The sequence below is a fragment of the Pseudonaja textilis genome, chromosome 3, assembly GCF_049901715.1.
Source record: "Pseudonaja textilis isolate UNSWEBS1 chromosome 3, rPseTex1.2, whole genome shotgun sequence".
NCBI lineage: Eukaryota > Metazoa > Chordata > Lepidosauria > Squamata > Elapidae > Pseudonaja > Pseudonaja textilis.
The window spans coordinates 196,126,597-196,143,590 of NC_141992.1; the positions used below are offsets into that span (position 1 = coordinate 196,126,597).

Genomic DNA, 16,994 nt, shown 5'->3' on the forward strand with positions numbered 1-16,994 from the left:
TCTGAAAGTCCAGAAATGGCATTTGAACAAACTGGGTGGCCCCGCCCACTCTGCCCCTCCCCTCCCAGGAGTCTCCACATTGGCCCATTTTCGATGCAGGTAAGTGCAGGGTCCACACGGAAGTTCTGGTAGGCCATGGCCATGCCCACAAAGCAAAGGCAGTGAACCGGTTGCTGGGATTTATTGAATTCCACCCCTGTGCCTCTTCCAGTGAAAATGGAGCTTGGGAGGGCCATGTGCAGCCCACCGGGGCTCCGTTTTCGGCTGTGACAGCCTCCTGCAGCCCTGTGCCAGAGAAAACAGAACCCAACTGGCTGCACAGGGGCCTCCTGAGCTCCGTTTTCACCGACAGAGGGCTGCAGGAGGCCATCAGAGCCAAAAATGAATGACATTGAGCTGGCCACACCTACCCCAGCAATGCCCCCATCCAACGCCAACACCAACACTCTGAGGTCAAACACAACTCTGACGCAGCCCTCAATAGAATAGAGTTTGACACCCTTGACCTAGCCATACTCACACTGTTGTGGTTCACCGGCAGCAGGTGCAGACGGCTGAGGCCTCGGAGAGTGAGGACTCAGATGAGGGGGCCTGCGTGTGATGCAGGGATGGGGCCAGGACCATCAGGGAGTGGAATGCTGCCTTTGGAGATTGTGGGGGCTGGCAGCAGTGAGGAAGAGGCCCCCGAGGAGCCTGTGCCAAGTGCGCGTACGCACAGGACTGCTCAAAGGAAAGAGCAGCTGCAGCAGCATGGGTGACTCAGGAGTAAGGCTGCAAGGTAATGGCCCCTTCATTAAGAGATAAAAGCCAGCTGAGGAACCCGAGTTCATTGCAGGAAGCAAAGAAGTTTTTGCACTCAAGCCTTGTGGACGTTAGGAATATCTTGGTTGGTATTTGGAGACTCTTTGTGTTTGAAATATTTCTTAGTAACGTTGTCTAGTGTTCTTCGCAGCCTTGCACAACCTTGGCAAGGCTCATTCTTATCAGAGACAATTAGTTTGAAACAGCCTTTTAACCATGAAGGAACGGAATTTGTAAAGAATCATTAAAAGGTTTTGCTGTTACCTTTGTTTGGTGTTTGTTTCCTTGGAACAAAGTTTGGGTCAGAGCACACACACAGATGCACAAACACACACACTAACACACATGAAGGAAATGACTTACAACTGTTGCAGCATCCCAATGGTCATGAGATCCACATTCAGAGGCTTGGCAACTGACTCATATTTATGACGGTCATAATGTCCCAGGGTCACGTCATCCCCTTTGTTGACCTTGGGGAAGCCAGATTCCCTGAACAACCTTGTTGCTAACTTCACATCTGTGGGGAGTCACTTAACAACTGTGGCAAGGAAGGTTATAAAAAGAGTACAAAATTCACTTCACAGGTGACTCACTTAGCAACAGCCACTTTGGGTTCAATTCTGGTCATACGTTTGAGGATTTTCTGTATAAATAGGAGTGCATTTTTTTGTTGGATGGGGGCCATTTCTCACTTTTCTTTGAAGAGAGTCCCACAAGCACAGGCCATCTAATAAACCCTGCCATAAGCCTTGATTGTTTGCTTTGATTCCATAGTGGTTCCTTGATTAGGCCGTTGTTTACTGTGAGTTTGTTTCTCTGAGTTGGTAGTTCCTTGATTGAAGTATATAACAAGCTAATAGTAAACACAGACTACTCAATGAAAAGCGTCTCCTCTGGGTGAAATGGCCAATTCTAATAAACAAATAAAACACAGTCTAATCAAGGAACTTCTAAGAATACTTCCAACAGGGCAAGTAACTAGTGTATAAACACCACTCCCTTCTAGCCCTGATGATGTGACCTAGTTGGGTAATAAAATGTCTGCAACAAAGAAAAAAAACCAAGCTCAGAGAGCACCAATCTTTCTGCTTCTCTTTCTCCTCCTCCTTCTCCTTCTCTCTGCAAATCCTACTCCATTCCAGCCCTGATGAAGTGAGCTAGTTGGGTCAAGAAACAACCAAGCTCAGAGACCACCAAGGACCACCAAATCCTCCTCCTCCTCCTCCCTTCAAATCCTCCTCCATTCCAGCTCTGATAATGTGACCTAGTTGGGTCTTGGAGATGAAAACAACCAAGCTCAGAGAGCACCAAGGACCACCAAATCCTCCTCCTCCTCCTCCTCCTCCTCCTCCTCCTCCTCCTCCTCCCTTCAAATCCTCCTTCATTCCAGCCCTGATAATGTGACCTTGTTGGGTCATGAAACATCTTCAAGAAAACAACCAAGCTCAGGGGGCACCAAGGACCCCCAAATCATCATCCTCCTCCTCCTCCTCCTCCTCCTCCTCCTCCTCCTCCTCCTCCTCCTCCTCCTCCTCCTCCCTCCTCCTCCTCCTCCTCCTCCTCCTCCTCCTCCTCCTCCTCCTCCTCCTCCCTTCAAATCCTCCTCCATTCCAGCCCTGATAATGTGACCTTGTTGGGTCATGAAACATCTTCAAGAAAACAACCAAGTTCAGAGAGCACCAAGGACCCCAAATCCTCCTCCTCCTCCTCCTCCTCCTCCTCCTCCTCCTCCTCCTCCTCCCTTCAAATCCTCCTCCATTCCAGCCCTGATAATGTGACCTTGTTGGGTCATGAAACATCTTCAAGAAAAACAACCAAGCCCAGAGAGCACCAAGGACCCCCCTCCTCCTCCTCCTCCTCCTCCTCCTCCCTCCTCCTCCTCCTCCTCCTCCTCCTCCTCCTCCTCCTCCTCCTCCTCCTCCTCCTCCTCCCAAATCCTCCTCCATTCCACCCTGATAATGTGACCTTGTTGGGTCATGAAACATCTTCAAGAAAAACAACCAAGCCCAGAGAGCACCAAGGACATCTAACTCCTCCTCCTTTTCCTCCTCCTTCCTCCTCCCTTCTCCTCCTTCCTCCTCCTCTCTGTAAACCCTATTCCAGTCCTGATGATGTTGTGAAACATCTGAAGGAAACCTACCAGGCTCAGAGAGCTCCAAGGACCCCGCAGCTCAACCCTGAACTTCAGAACCTCTCTTCTACTGATAAATAAAAATAAACAAATGACTGATATGGTGGGACACGATGGGGAGCCCAAAATATGATCCTAAAAATATCACCCAGAGAAACGCCTTGAATCATTTTTTTCTTTTAAAATTTCACTGAGCATTCGAGACAACCGAGAACGGAGTCAGAGAAATTTCCATCACGCTCACTTTTCTATCCTCCGAGTTTGTTGCCTTCCCACCCCTTGGCAGAAGATGGGGATGTTATTATTAGCCAACTACCAAGGGAGTGGTAGCATCTGGAAGGAGAGCTCTACCTTTTTAAGATACAGAGATTCAAGGAGAGGAAAGGGAGGAAGGAAGGAAGGAGGGAGGGAAGCTGCAACATTGCGGAGCGGCGAAACACCGAAATGTCGCTTTCTTCTCAAATGCTCAGCTCTTGCGGCTGCCTTTGTAGAATCTGGAATGATTGGATGCGATGCCTCCATAGACATATGTTCAGGCATCTGCTGTGCCTCTCCTGAGCTGTCAGAGTGGCAAAGTCGTTTAAGCCAATAGCCTGTTTTATCTCTTCTGTTCCTTCTTCGGCAGCCCTGAAATATAACCACAGTTGAGGTGGGAGTAGGACAGCGAGTGGGATGTTTGATCAGAAGAAGAATCTATCCAGCTGCGCTTACCAGGCACCTATTCTATTCCAAAGAGAGCTGGAAGAGACCATGGAGCAGTGGTGGGATTCAACTTTTTTCTTACTACCTGTTCTGTGGGCATGGCTTGGTGGGCATGGCTTGGTGGGCATGGCAGGGGAAAGATACTGCAAAATCTCCATTCCTTCCCCACTCCAGGGGGAAGGTTACTGCAAAGTCCCCATTCCCTCCCCACCCCACTAACCTGCTTTACAGCTCCGTTCTCCTATGCAGGGCTTAGCAATCTGTCCATGTTTACAGTTGTTTGCAGCATCCTGTGGTCACGTGACTGAAATTTACTGGTGGGGTGATGGGTTTTTTGGCATTTACTAGGAGTTTGTGATCCCTCCCAAACAATGGGTTCTCTTAACGTCTGCAGTGTTTGCTCTACAATAATACCATTTGCGTAACAAACAGTGCAAAAAAGGTCTTAAAATCAAACGTGATGACTTTGTGAACATAATTGTCAGTCTCAATTAGAGTCATAAATTGAGGACTCCTGACTCTGAGTTAAGTAGGAAGGCTATTCAATCTGAATTTCCATCTACTGCACTAAGGGAGGGAGTTGGTTGAGCCCTTTCCAGCCCAACCCAGTGAAGAGTACACAACTACAATTTTGGGTGTAAAGGTAAAGGTTAAGGCTCTCCTTGCACCTACATGCTAGTCGTTTCTGGCTCTAGGGCGAGGCTCTCATCTCCATTACAAAGCTGAAGAGCCAGCGCTGTCCGATGACGTCTCCGTGGTCGTGTGACCAGCATGACTAAATGCCGAGGGCTTATGGAGCGCTATTACCTTCCCATCAAAGGGGGCCCCTATTTTTCTACTTGCATTTTTACATGCTTTCAAACTGCTAAGTTGTCAGAAGCTCCATTACACGGTGCTAGGGATTCGAACCGCTGAACTGCTGACCTTTCTGATCGAAAAGCTCAGCGTCTTAGCCACTGCGCCAACGTGTCCCCATAAGCTTGGGTGTAGTTGAACCAAAAACACACCCAACAACAACAACAACAACAACAACAGTGCAATGCGATACACACATCAAAAGAAAGGTAGAATGAAACTTTCTAAGGCCATTTCTAAAGTTTCAAGTAGTGTATAAATGATGACTAATTAGGCAATAAATTAACAAAAATTGAGGTTGTTGTCTTGTCTGGTTACAAGGGAGGTTGAAGAAATGGGTATGTTTTCAATTTTTTAATTGCATTTGAATTAAAATGTAATCAGACACTTTATATATGCTCTACATCTACATTAGGGGATTTTTTTTTATCTTTGTTTTTAAGGAAAACAAATGTGTATTTTTTTTTTTTGTATATGTTTTATTTGCAGTTTTCCTTTAACAACCAGCATTTTTTGTTGACAATGCAATGACTGGGTTAACATATTTTACACACAGCGCTCACAGTAATAATACAATTATATACAAAATTTTTATCTTCCAACTTCTGACCTTAATGTGCTCATTATAATTATAACATATTCTTTTATATGCCAATATATATTCTACTATTTTCCCCATTTATACTTATTTCTTTATTTTTCCCATTTGTTGGGGTTCTTCTGTATTTATTCTCTCTTTATGATTTTTAATCACTTCCTCCAGAAATATATACGAACATCAACAACATGTCTTCATCCAGTATAGCTATTAACCCCTATTAAGTCACTAATATTTCGATATTATAGGCATCACTCAATATTCCACATGTTCAATATCTCAATTTTCTATAAAAACCAATAAAACCAGTTATCAACCAGATTTAAAACAGTCCCAAAATTATAACTCTAAACCAGTCCCAAAATTATAACTCTACCCTGAATTTATAGTGCTTGAAAAACTATGAGGAAAACAGATATGTATTGTGTGGAAATGTGTTGCAACAGAAAAAGCTGTACAGTTAGTCCTCGACTTACAACAGTTCACTGAGTGACTTTTTAAAGTTACGACATTAAAAAATAGTGACTTATAACCGTTTTCCACACTTGCAACCATTGGTCACATAATCAGAATTCTGACTCTTTGCAACCGTCTCGTATTTATGACGCTTATGACATTCTGACAAGCAGTCATGCAAATCATTAGCACTCTTTTTGAGAATCGTTGAAGCCACTTTGTACCCTCAGGGTCGCTGAAACAGTGCAAATATTTTGTGAGCCTGAAGACAACAATTATACCTCTAGGTAGCCTTAACAACTCACTGAAAGAGTGCAAATGACCAGATGACTGCAAGGAGCATAATTCCTTCCATTTCGCACCGTTCAGTCTGAACTGAGGAAGCTTCTTGGATGAGAAGCGAAATGTCTTTGAGGAAAAAACGAAGTCCACCAAGTTGTTGCTTTGGTTTGGCAAGATGGCTGCCTATGGGAGAGAAACAATAAAGGAAATGGCTTTATAGTAATCTTGTGTGTCTTTCTTCAATTTTTAATTTTTTTTTGGGGGGGGGCAACCTGACAATATGCCACCATGCCCACTTAGAGGATAGACTTATGGAACCAGATCATGTGAGAACACGAGAAGGACTTTGGAGATTACATAATCCAGCAGGCTTCCTATTGCAAGAATCCACTCAAATTCTTCGCCTCCTTTCTTGAAGAAAGCACATTAATAAGAGCCGTGGTGGCGCAGTGGTGAGAATGCAGTACTGCAGGATACTTCTGCTGACTGCAGTTCAGCAATTTGATTCTCACCAGCTCAAGGTTGACTCAATTTTCCATCCTTCTGAGGTTGTAAAATGAAGTCCCAGTTTGTTGGGGGCGATATGCTGACTCTGTAAACCACTTAGAGAGGACTATAAAGCAGTGTCAAGCAGTATATAAGTCTAAGTGCTATTCTTCAACAACCCCATAATCCCTTGTGGGGTGGAGACTGGGCAACTGAATGGAGCTAGCAGAGTGTTTCAATGGCCGGATGCCCTTCCTATCACCAATGAGGAGTTTTGTTAAGCAGACATATTCTCATTGTGCCCAGAGAGAGAAATATCTGCCTCTACCTAAGATCGGACTCATAGTCTCCTGATTGTGAGACAAGAGCTCCACCTCTAGTCAGCACTCCAAGTGTAAGTGCTTTTGCTATTAATGATTTTCTGCAATGATTGTCCTCAATCCAAGAGCTCATTTCTCATTCTTTGGCACAGATCTGTGCCTTGTGATGGCACAACCCTTCTCCAAACAAGCTGGCTGGAGAGTTATCTAAGCGTAGTTAAAGAGCCCATAGTTTTGGGCTTGGCATTATATCATGCAACAGTTAGAATGGCTAAATAATGGATAGGCTCATGAATAAGAAAATAACCCCACAAACAATGTTCTGTTTCCCGGAGGGATGATTTTTAGCCAGCTAATGAGTACTGAATGATCATTATCAGAAAATACACACCTTGGAAGGATGGCCTTTCTGCAATCTAGGAGTCTTGTCTTTGTTTTTGGAAAAAAAAGATGTTTTTAATCAGTTCTAGAAATGGGAGTTGCCTCAAACTATCTACACGAACTATAAGTAAATGGTGGATTTCAATGAAATTGGGATAGCTTTGAATAAGATAGCCTGCAGATAGCCTGCAGAAGAAACAGTCTAAAGTCAATTCCTTTCACCAACATTTCAAGACTTCAAGAATAAGGAAGTAAGTTGAGCAGCCAATAGATAGATAGATAGATAGATAGATAGATAGATAGATAGATAGATAGATAGATAGATAGATAGATACAGACAGACAGACAGACAGACAGACAGACAGATAGATAAACTTCTATCATCTATCTATCTACCGTCTATCTATCTATCTATCTATCTATCTATCTATCTATCTTCCATCCATCCATCCATCCATTCATCCATCTGTCTATCTGCCAAGAATTGAGGCCTTTGAACTATGGTGCTGGAGAAGACTCCTGTGAGTCCCTTGGACTGCAAGGTGATCCAACCGGTCAGCCCTAGAGGAATCAAGTGGACTGCTCTTTAGAAGGCCAGATCCTGAAGATGAAAGTCAAAGGCTTTGGCCACCTAATGAGAAGAAAAGACTCACTGGAGAAGAGTCTAACACTGGGAACAATTGAGGGCAAGAAGAAGAAGAAGGGGATGGCAGAGAATGAGGGGGCTGGATGGGGTCACTGAAGCAGTCGTCGTGAGCTTAAATGGACTCCGGAGGATGATAGAGGACAGGAATGCCTGGAGGAACATTGTCCATGGGGTCGTGATGGGTCGGACATGACTTCACAACTAACAACAACAACAACAACAACAACAACAACAAACCTATCTGCCATCTATCCATCCACCCATCATCTATCTTGTTCTGACCAAGGCTTCCTGAAACAGTAAGAATCACATGCTGTTCCCCTTTTTTATTATTTCAACGGCTGTGAATTATATGCATTCACAGCCCATAATGAGTCCCAAACCATTTATGAATAGTCCAACAGAAGCCTGCCACAGTCTTTCGGGATAAGGCTGATAAGCACCCACCTTTATCTCCCTTGAAATGCTACCAACGACTAAATTGCCAATTAGGTGTACAAGGCCAAACAGAGCACAAAGTCAACACAGACTTCAGATTTTAAACTCACCAGAATGAACAAAGTTGCTTCCTGTAAAGGCTCATTTCCCTTTGCTCCCCCTTTATGTCTTATGGGAGCGGCCAATCATCTCCAAGCCTTTCTTCCAAGTTGCCCCTTTTGTCTTAACTGTTCTTGCCTTCTGGCAGCTCTGTGCAAGTGCGCACTGAGAACAGGCTCCCCTTGTTCCTCTGCCTCACTGATGTCAGATTCTGTAGGCTCTGGAATCAGCACATAATTCCCAGATGGTTCTGGCCTCATCTCTGTGTCAGATGCAGATCCCTCATCCAAGCCCTCCCCAGACTCCGGGACTGGTCCATGTTCCTCCCCACTGTCTGACTCTGCTACCAGCTCCACAGGCCACCAGTGGACCACAACATTATCTGTCTGTCTGTCTGTCTGTCTGTCTCTGTCTCTCTGTCTCTCTCTCTCTCTAGCTATCTATCTATCTGATCTATGTCTGTCTGTCTAACTAGCTACCTAGCTATCTATTTATTTTTTTAAAAATGAAAAACTTGCCACTGAGCCATTTTTGAATAACAGGATCATAGACTGATTGATTAATTATGTGCTATTAATCTGATCCTTTTCCAAAGCACCTGAAGGCAAGAAGCAATGGATGGAAACTAATCCAGGAGAGAAGCAACCTAGAAGTAAGGAGGAATATTATGACAGTGAGGACAATTAACCAGTGGAACAGAAGTTGCCTTCGGAAGCTGTGGGTGCTCCATCACTGGAGGCTTTTAAGAAGAGACCAGGACCACCACTTGTTTGGAATGGTATAAACTTTCTTGCTCGAGCTAGAAGTTGGACCTTCAGTGAATGGCCGTAAATGTGGGCTGGTTGCCAAGCACCCAAAATACGATCACTTGACCAAGGTGGGGGAGTAGCCATCAATCTGTGACTCCGAATTGTAAGTATCTTCTTTGTGGTCCATCGCAACTTTGAAAGGTTGTAAGTCGAGAACTACCTGTGTACAATTTGTGCTTATCCGCTGATGATGTTTTAACTATTGGTTAACTCTTTCCTTTGTCAGCATCTGATGTCAAATTCAAAGACCCCTTTTTTTAATTACAGAAAATTCCTATAAAGAGGAAAGCCCTTTTATACATTGTATTGCATTCTCAGAAATTATATTAAAGTGGAACTTAGGAAGCAGTCCGAAAATTCTGAAGATACCCATAGCAATAGCCCTTGGACTTAGATACCACTTCACATTGCTTGACAGCCCTCTCTAAGCAGTTTACAGATTCAGCCTGTTACCCCAACAATCTGGGTCCTCATTTTACCCATCTCGGAAGGAAGGAAGGCTGAGTCAACCTTGTCCTGGGGTCGTGTGATCCCCTTTGGCAACTTCCAGACAAGCAAAGTCAAAAGGGGAAGCCAGATTCACTGAACAACCAGGTTGCTAACTGAACCCACTGCAGTGATTCACTTAACAACTGAGGCAAGAAAGGTCACAAAATGGGGCAACTGTCTCACTTAGCAAGAAAGTTTGGGCTCAAATGCAGCCGTAAGAGCTACCTGTTTTTTTATGGGAAGGAATGGAGTGTTGATCTGTTACTACCGATCTTTTAGCGCTAATGCGATTTTGATTAATGTAAATTCCCCGGAGAATGATGGTCCTTTAATTGTGCGGTCAATTTGTTGATCTTGAGGGCCAGGATTAAAGATAAAGAAGTTGTTGGCTATTTTAGCAGTGAATTTAAATGTCTATTAAGTTAACCGTTTATGAATTTCACAGTTCATTAGCAGTTTATGAAGAACGGTTGTAGGAATTGGGTAGTCTAGAGAAAAGAAGGATTAGGGGGGACATGATAGCAGTATTCCAGTATTTGAGGGGCTGCCCCAGAGAGGAGGGAACAACTTATTTTCCAAAGCACCAGAAGGCAGGAGAAGAAATGAAAACTAATCAAGAAGAGAAACAAGGTGGAATTAAGGAAAAAATTCCTTTATGAGAGGATAGTTAACCAGTGGAAGTTGCTTGCCTTCAGAAGTTGTGGGTGCTCCATTCCTAGAGGTTTATAGAAGAGACTGGATAGCTGTTTGCCTGAAATTGTATAGGGTCTGCTGCTTGAGCAGAGGGGTTGGACTAGATGACTTCCAATGTCCCTTCCAACTCTACTCTGATTAAACCAGGGTACAGATCACTTCATCCTTCTCCTTTCTGCAGATGCTGGGAACCCATTGACTGGAGCTCAATCACATATAGGCAAATGAGTTCAAGGTTTTGGATTTTGTTTTTAAATAGACTTTGAGGCGTTTGCTTTGCCTTTTAAACTGTTTAAGCTCATTTGGGGCCATGTGCAAAAATGATTATTTTTTTTTTGTCTTGTCTCTGGCATCAACAAATGGAGGCACCTCCATTTTTTTGCCAACTGGGCTGGCATTGAATCTTAAAACATCACTTCTATCATAGTTATGTAATTAATATTAATAAAGTATAATAATAAAATATTAATAAAAATAAAGGTCACTGTTTTTAACAACTGAAAATGTGATCTTTTTTAAAATTGAAGAAAAGAAATCGTGTAACTATCTTTTGCTCTGTGTCTTCTTTTCTCTCTCTCTTTTCTCTTTCTTTCTTTCTATGTTCCTCTTCTCTTTTCCTCTTTCTTCCTCTCTTTTTCTCTCTCTTTCTCTTTTCTCTCTTTCCCCTCTCTTTTCCTTTTCTCCCTCCCTCCCTCTCTTTTTCTTTTTCATTCTTTTCCTCTTCTTTCTTTTTCTTTCTCTCTCTCTCTTTCTCTCTCTCTCTCTCTTTCTCTTTCTCTTTCTTTCTTTTTCTTTCTTCTCTCTCTCTCTCTCCCTCCCTCCCCCCGCCTCTTTCCCTCTCTCTCTCGGTTTAGTTGCAGTTATTCTCCTGCATTTACACAGAACACTGCTATAAAAATATATATGAAATATGTCTGACATCTCAGTTTCTGAGAATGGACAGACTCCAGAGTCTTTTTTTTTTATAATTTTCAAACACTGTTCATCTCAAACTACATTTATAGCACAAACTAGGACAGTAAATTGTTTTAAGACATAGTGATTTAGTTGGAAGCACTAAGCAATCTGAGGCTCTGAAAAAGTGTAAAATATACTTCTACCCAATTCCTAGCCATTCATCTTGAATGGTCCAGGCAACTGAGCTAAGAATTTGGGAAATTGGGGGTTATCTGATCAGCCTGCTAAAGTGGGGGGCAGCAAGAAGATTTGATGTTTTCATGAGCCAGAATTGACAGAATAATTCTGGGCTATTTGTGAGCCAATATCCATGCCTCCCCGTCTCAGAAGTATCACTTCATACGGTTGTAAAAATATCCCAATAAAGAGGAACACAGGCAAACAACAAGCAACAATTCTTACTTTAAAATTCAGAGGTTTATTTCATGAGCAATTTGGAACATGAACAGCCATCATTACAAACATATATCAATAACCCATTGCAATGAGGTCCATTAACATAGCTGAGTCCAGCAAGGAGTAGCTATGGCCAGTAGTCCTGTACTCATCCCAAGACATTCTTATAGTTTTCTGCATGCATTTCATAGCTTACTTCCTTGTTCTTTCTTTCTTTCATTTCTTTTTAAATTTTAATTATGAGAATACAACACAATACAGCCAGTATTTGTTATACAAGTATACATTTTACTTCATCATTTATAATCTCCTTATTTAATATATTAATTACTAATTAATCTAATCATAACTACTAATATTTCGACCTTCTGCTTTATGACCATTGATAACACTTATTCCATGTTTTACAATATTTAGACTCTCCTTTGTCTTTTATTTCTAAAGTTTACCTATCTGATTCTGCACATGCCATAATTTTTCTTATTATTTCTCTTTCTGGAGGTATGATTTCATTTTTCCAGTATTGTGCATATATTATTCTAGCCATCAATACATGTGCAATTAGATACATTATTAGATACTTCCTTGTTCTTTCTTACTGACCCTCTCTACATATACCCATGTACATCTCAAATCTCTATCCATCGACTACTTGATGATGAAGTGAACCAGTTGCTTTCATGGTGTGGAGACAATAACTTGGTCCTCAACACCAATAAGACCAAGGAGCTTATAGTGGACTATTGAAGGAACAGATCAGACATCCAGCCCTTGCTTATCAATGGAGACCAAGGGGAGCAAGTGGCCAGTTTTAAGTTTCTGGATGTTACCATAAAATAGGACCTGACCTGGGATGCTCACATTGCAGCCCTGGTCAAAAGGGCCCAGCAGAGATTATACTACCTGAGACTTCTCAGGAAACAACAACTGAATGAAAAACTGCTGGTGACCTTCTACCACTGCACCATAGAGAGTAGAGTAGTGCACCTCTGTATGGTTTGCCAATTGCACAGTGGCAGATAGGAAAACACTCCAGAGGGTTAATGTCATTGCCCAGAAGATCATTGGTTGCCCTCTCCCCTCTTTGGAAGAACTTTACAGCTCCCGCTGCCTTAAGAAAGTTCAAAACATTCTCAAAGATCCATCTCATCCCTTTGAACTATTACCATCTGGAAGATGGTACAGAATAATAAAAACAAGGACAAATTAGGCTGAAAAACAGTTTCTATCCCAGGGCAGTAGCTCTTTTGAATTCTGCTGTATAGTGCAGTGTTGGTGTGGTGTCGGGGGTTTCCAGTTCAATTTGTGGAGGGTGAAGGATGTGTGTTTGTGTTTATTTTCATGGTCATGGTCATGATGTGCACTGAAGATGGTGTTTGATTTCATTGTACGAGGTGCAATGACAATAAAGTAAACTAAACTACTTTCAGTTCCTTATTTCTTGGCAGTTTTCAAAACTATGTACTTTGCAAAATCACATTTCATAGCAACAGCTCAGCAGGATTACAAATAGTTCTGGTACACTTTGAAATCTTTCTATCTAAAACTTCGGTTCATGTAGCTTTTTTTGGGTGGGAGGCTGCTATCCTTCTGAGACCTATGGACTCTGGTAGTCCAATAAGCTATTTTTCTGTTTCTCACAATACATCTCTTGGATTAATGGCTCTATGAATGGCTAAATCATTATTATTTTTACAACTTGGTGGAACTGCTCAAAAAAAAAAATTCAATTTCATCCTATTTCTGCATTCAAAGCAAAAATAACAAGAATAACAGAGTTGTCACTCCTAGACCTTCTTTTTATGAAGATAGGCGTAACTGCTATCATGTCACTCCTAGACCTTCTTTTTATGAAGCTAGGCGTACCCAATTCCTGCAACCAAAGCACCTTTTAAGCTCACTGGATCCAGTCACCTGATCAGCTTAATTGAATAGTTAGCAGTTGCTTTTGCACCATATGCTAAGATTGATTAGCATTAACTCTGGTTGGTTGATTGTTCGATGTGTTGTTTGGATCTAGGCTGTTGAGCTCCTTCCTGGTGGGTTTTCTTGTGCAAATTTTCCCAGATGGATAAGCAAATAAGAGAGTTGGAAGGGACCTTGGAAGTCTTCTAGTCCACCTGGCTTGTCAATTAGGAGACTCTAAACTAGGGGTCTTCAAACTTGACAGCTTTAAGACTTGTGGACTTCAACTCCCATAATTCCTCCTCCAGTCATGTTAGCTCAGGAATTCTGGGAGTTGAAGTCCACAGGTCTTAAACTTGACAACTTCTTCATATGGATTAATTTAGGAACTAGGTTGATAACATTGTGTGAGTGATCTACCTTAAAAAGATTGCGAGGATTCAAAGGGGGGAAAAGTATTTGGAAGTGGATGTGAGCTTGCATTGGTATCTGTAGACATCTCCTTAAATCAAATATAATCCTTGGAAAATATTATTTTATGGATGGAGATGACAAGGTGGTGCTTACCTATATTTCAATGCAGATCCTTCATATTCAAAGTGTTATATAGACCTAAAAATTTGCATTTTTCCACAAACTTTCTCTGGAGGATGGACTTAGAATACATTTGTATGTCCTTTGGTTTCCAGTTCTGAAATTTGACTAATATTTTCCCCCACTTTCCAATGTTTTATCCTAAATGTCAGTATAGGAAGGAGGATGAAGAAGGGGAAAACCTGTACCATGGGTATGATCAGGAAAGTGATTTAAAGGCAAAGAATTCATCCCTGTACTCTTCCGAAGTACTCTTCTGAAGTTATCACAAACCTGCAGAATTAGACTGCTTGTGGAGTCCTTGATGCCCTCCCAGGTTGGTTTTTTTCTTGTAGATGCTTCATTACCCAACTAGGGAACATCATCAGTGCTAAAAGGGTGTGTGGAATGGAGGAGGAGGAGGAGGAGGACTATGGGGTCCTTAATGCTTTCTGAGCTTGGTTGGTTTTTTTGCAGATGTTTCATTATCCAACTAGGTAAAATCATCAGTGCTAGAAGGGGCTGGAGTTTTGTTTTCTGTTTATATATAGCAGCTTGCCTGGTCAGTTTTGGTTGGGGTGTTGTTTTCTTCTTGGTTGTTCCTTGATTAAGCTGTTGTTTATGTTGCTTACTGTTGAATTATTTGTCTGAGTTGGTAGTTCCTTGATTGGGGTATTATTTATTGCTTGGTTGTTGCTCTAATATTAATCATGGTTTAATCTCTGCTTATCTGGGTGTCGATTGCTGGCAAGGAAATGTTTGGTCCTTTAGTTTCCTTTTTGGCTTTTGGGTTGTCTCTGTTGAATGGTATGTAGATGTCATTTATCTCTATGTGCCTGTTGATGGCTGATTTGATCTGCTTCCTCCATGTCATAATGGCATCGATACTAAGGAAGAGAGGAGATGCTTGACACGTTTGCAAAGAGACATAGACTTTGAAACAACACAGGTCTGTTTTACTGCCCTTCTAAATCCTTCAATCTTTTTTAGTGAATGCTTTTGCGAGGGAATAATAATTGGATATGATCAATAGAGAGATGTTCTAATATTCCAAGGTAATTTACTGTACCCCAGAATCAGTAAATGGATTTTGTCTTAGTTTAGAATTGGACCCAGGGATGAGAAGTATGATGATTATAGAAAAGGCCAGCTTAGAGTCTATTTACTCCAGATGATAAAAATAAATCTCTCTCCATCATTCACGGATGAGGCATTGATCGAGTAGCTAAAAGTCAAACGGACAGTTGTGGGCCCCAGTTGCTAGAAGTAATGTCCAAAACCTTTAATATTCCGATCCATTATTCTATGTTCATGCAAGCAAAACCAATTTATTAAATCCTGAAAGACATAATAATTTTCTATACGCTTGAAATCAAGTCCACCCCATCTGTTAGAAACCCACATTGCTAATGTGATTCTCTAGCACAGTAGAAACATGGCGCTTTAAACCCAAGGAAATGAACAATCAAATGTTTTATTTTACACCACATCAACAGAAGCACTGCTTTCCTACTACACGGTGGGCAAGGAAAGCATGATGCACTAAGACAAACAACTTGAAAAATATCTGGAACATCGACCAAGTCAATGGGGAATCCAGATGCGTTTAATGACTACACGATTCCCTTAACTGAAGAACTGAAGAAGCTTCTTGGATGAGAAGCGAAAGGTCTTCAAGGAAAAAAAACAGAACGAAACAAAGGAAGTTCCAGGTGTCTTTTGAAAAGCACCTTTGGGATAACCGTGATTCTCTTAATAACTGGAATGATTCATTTACCACCGACCGTAGCAAAAAGGAAGAAGGGGTGGGGTGCAAATATTTTTACTACCGGTTCTGTGGGCATGGCTAGATGGGAGTAGCTGGGTGAGCATGACCATGTGACTGGGTGGGCGTGGCCTTTTTTTTGCAGAACCCCGCCCCTGTGCTCTATTTTGTTTTGCTTCCTGGGCCTCAGGGAAGCCTCCTGGGAAGCCATTTGTGGGGGAGCTTGGGGGGGGCGCTGCACAGCACCCCGCTCTGTGTCCCCTTTTGCCTCTTGGGCCTCAAGGAAGTCTCCTGGGCGAAGCAGTAAGACAGCGAGGGAGATCCCAGCGCAGCTGATTGTCAGAACAGCTGATTGTCGGAACAGCTGATCGTCGGGAGGGGAAGAAAAGAAAAATAACAGTTCAGCCAAGCCGGTAGCTGTTTTTTTACTACCGGTTCAGCCGAACCAGACCGAGCCGGTAGAATACCGCCACCGAAAAGAAGGTTGTAAAATCAGACCAGACTTACTTAACAACCCATTGGGCTAAGCAATGGAAATTCTATTCCCAACTCAAACGAGAATGTTATCAGGAGCATTTCCGAAACAGCTTACAGGAATCAATTAGGGAATCACCCAAATCAGGGAGACGTAGCGGTCTGTTCAAAAGTTTTACTCCCCCTGCTTAAATGAGCGGCTCACCTCTACCGTACTGGAGGTGAGTAAACGGAAATAAACTTTTCAGAATGGCATCTGCTTAATTATCCCGTGCTGTCAATTAAAAAGTCATTAAAAAGTGCTTTGTCTTGGTAGGAAAATTATTCTTACAGATAGGTGGCATCTGTTTCTACTCGTCCTTTTATGGGTTATTTTTGTTGTTGTTCCAAAGGCTGGTTCCCACCCCCACCCCGATAATTGCATTTTGAAAATGTTACCTTTCTTCTTGTTCTTCTTGTTCTCTACCTCCTCCTCCTCCTCCTCCTCCCCTCCCCTTTTGTTTCTCCTCTTCCTCTTCCTCCTCCTCCTAATCCTTCTCTTCCTCCTCCTCCTCCCCTACCCACTCCTCTTTCTCTTCCTCCTCCTTCTCATAATCCTCCTCCTCCTTCCCTACCTTCTTTCTCCTCCTCCTCCTTCTCTTCCCTACCCACTCATTTTTCTCTTCCTCTTTCCCTCCCCTTTTCTTTCTTTCTTTTTCTCTTCCTCCTCCTCCTAATCCTCCTCTTTCTTTTCCT

General features: G+C 42.4%; 1 long non-coding RNA gene across 1 annotated transcript in view; it reads left to right on the forward strand.

Moving 5' to 3' along the window:
- The window catches only part of LOC148126487 (uncharacterized), a 75,827-nt gene that overhangs the window by 39,959 nt on the left and 18,874 nt on the right, over nucleotides 1-16,994 (forward strand). Inside the window, exon 3 of the long non-coding RNA XR_015743327.1 lies at nucleotides 8,794-9,110. This is a non-coding gene — a long non-coding RNA (uncharacterized LOC148126487). The remainder of the gene's footprint in view (nucleotides 1-8,793; nucleotides 9,111-16,994) is intronic.